This window comes from Helicoverpa zea, chromosome 6 (genome assembly GCF_022581195.2).
Source record: "Helicoverpa zea isolate HzStark_Cry1AcR chromosome 6, ilHelZeax1.1, whole genome shotgun sequence".
NCBI lineage: Eukaryota > Metazoa > Arthropoda > Insecta > Lepidoptera > Noctuidae > Helicoverpa > Helicoverpa zea.
Window position 1 is genome coordinate 163,829 of NC_061457.1, and position 2,643 is coordinate 166,471.

Here is a 2,643-nt window from a genome sequence, read left to right on the forward strand (position 1 = left end):
CAAAAATGCGCGATTTTTAAAACTAGAAATAGATTGAATCATGAAATCTTCATAAATCATTTCTACATACATATAATGTTCATGATATTTACCGATTCATATATTTATGTAGTGGTAGGCACATGTTATTTTATGATTGGAATACATTTTAATACTGAGTTTAAACTTTGTCAACATTATTTTAATAATGTTTTTTTTTTACCCTAAAAATAAATATGAAGTGTAAACAAAATTGTGAAGCAGTACACAAACGTGACACTCTGGCACTATATTTTTTTATAATAATTATTATTTGACACAAGTGAGCAGACTTAAGTGAGCTGATTCGAGTTAATAAGTGGTGGTTTTTATTTTGGCCTTGAGTACTTTTTGATGCAGTTTTTTATTAACTTATAATTAGTGTAACTAATTTCAGTTTAGATGGTAAGTGTATATATACATGTAACGCTCAAAGATCGAATACGCTGAGTGAACATGGCGAAAATTCATGTCACATTGGTGTTTTCTCTTGTATGAGGAAGTGGCGGCTGCGGGAACTGTCTGTAGGAGGGAAACACATTCCGCGACACCTTCGCCTCCACTGCAATCACATTCTACACATTATATGTTATTATATTGTTTTGTTACTACTTTACTGAACACGGCTTTCAGTTTATAAAATGTCCAACAAATAGTTGTTTGAAAGGTAAAGCTTTTAATTTGTATGAAAGGCATATTTGGCTCAGGCTCGTTATCGCCTAATTCATAAGGGTAGATATTTCTATATTTCTTAATGAGAGCTCGTAAATATTCATTCCGTTGGGTAAGCTTTAAACTGCCAGTTGAGCGGCGTCGGTAGTTCGGTATCCGACGATGTTGGCGAGCCGTTTGTCGACCACGAGTCGGTTTGTGTGAATAGTTTCTGCGCTGTGTGCATGACTTCCGCGTCCACATTACTGACTTGGGCTGATAGTAAGTCTCTACAGTTTATGCAACGAATCCTTAAAAAAAAATATATTAATCGGCTCGCTACATGCCTACGCCTCGGCGCTCCCACTGGGGCTCCGCATCGCTGTCAGTGCGGCGAATCTGTGGACCGCCTTGGGCACCATGGTCTTTCCTGTAGCAAAAGTGCTGGTCGCATGGCACGACACGCCAGCATAAATGACATTATCCGTCGTGCTCTTGTCACCGCCGGAGTGCCAGCCATTTTGTATAACATATGTATGCTAGTTTTAATGTATTTATCTATGGGCCTTTGATGCCTGATAATAAAGATGATTTGATTTGATTTGATTTTAGAACCCAGAGGCTTAGCACGCGACGATGGCAAGAGACCAGACGGGATGTCTATAATGCCTTGGAAGATGGGAAGGTCTTTGGTGTGGGACGCAACCTGCGTCGACACCCTTGCACCTTCCCACCTTCCCAGTACGGCGAGCTGTGTCGGTGCAGCTGCTGCAGCCGCGGAAAACCTCAAACGGCACAAATATGTAAACCTCACCGACAATTGCATTTTTGAGCCGTTTCGGGTTGAAACCTTGGGACCATGGGGCCCAAGTGCCCACAGACTCTTTCGAGAAATCAGTAAACGATTAGCGGAGTCCACTCGTGACCAAAGGGCTGGCCTATACTTCGACCAAAGGATATGCATTGCCATCCAGCGTGGCAATGCAGCCAGCCTTTTGGGCACAATCCCCGCTGACAGCGATGCGGATGAATATTTTGATACTTAGTTTTAATATTTCCTTATCATTTGTAATCACTATTTTTAATCTGCATAATCTTCTCAATAACTACCATCAATTCATCATAGATAGAGAATATTAAAATATACATAAGTATTAATACTTACAAATCGTTTCCATAAATACTATACTAATATGAAACTACAAAATAATCATTTGGGCAGTTTGAAATAGATTGTACGTAATTACTCACAATTTCTTAGAAATCTTCCTGAGAGCAGATAACGATAGATGTAAACGCAGCAAAGTCCGCAGTAGTGTACTTGTTCGGTACAGTTAATTGACAGTTCTCAGAAGTAGTTGTCAGTGTTATCTCGCCGCTAACAGCGCTGACCGAACGATTGCCGAGCTCATAGATCAGTTCGTCCACGGGCCCGATTCTCCTAATTTTACTTAAGCAACATACGATTCAAGCTCGCCTGCGATCCAATCCCGACTTGATTACGATTGAAACGTAATGTGGCATTCCACTATTTTTTCTTTGAAATAAACTATAATAATGAATCATTTTGTCTGCAAAAGATTAACTATTGCAATATGATTGTAGAGCAAACTACCGTATAGACCAAAATCACCAAAATAGCAGACCAATCGCACACCAATCGAATGTTGTTGGAATACGATTGGTCTTATATTAGTAGCAGAATGCCCGATGGTTAAAACTGATATTGCGATCATATTGCGATTCGATTTCTATTTGATTTTGTTAATTTAGGAGAATCGGGCCCCAGATCAAACGAGTTCTCCGCTCGTGGTTAGTTTTCCTCTCCATACAACAGCGAACACGCAGAAGCTTAGAAATCTAAACTTACTCAGGTACTTATGTCTGATTTAGTGCGAGTTCCTGCGTCTGAAATGTGTATCCACGAAGTGAGTTCGTTGAAGAAGGTGCATTGGGGTTCTGCACATTCATAAT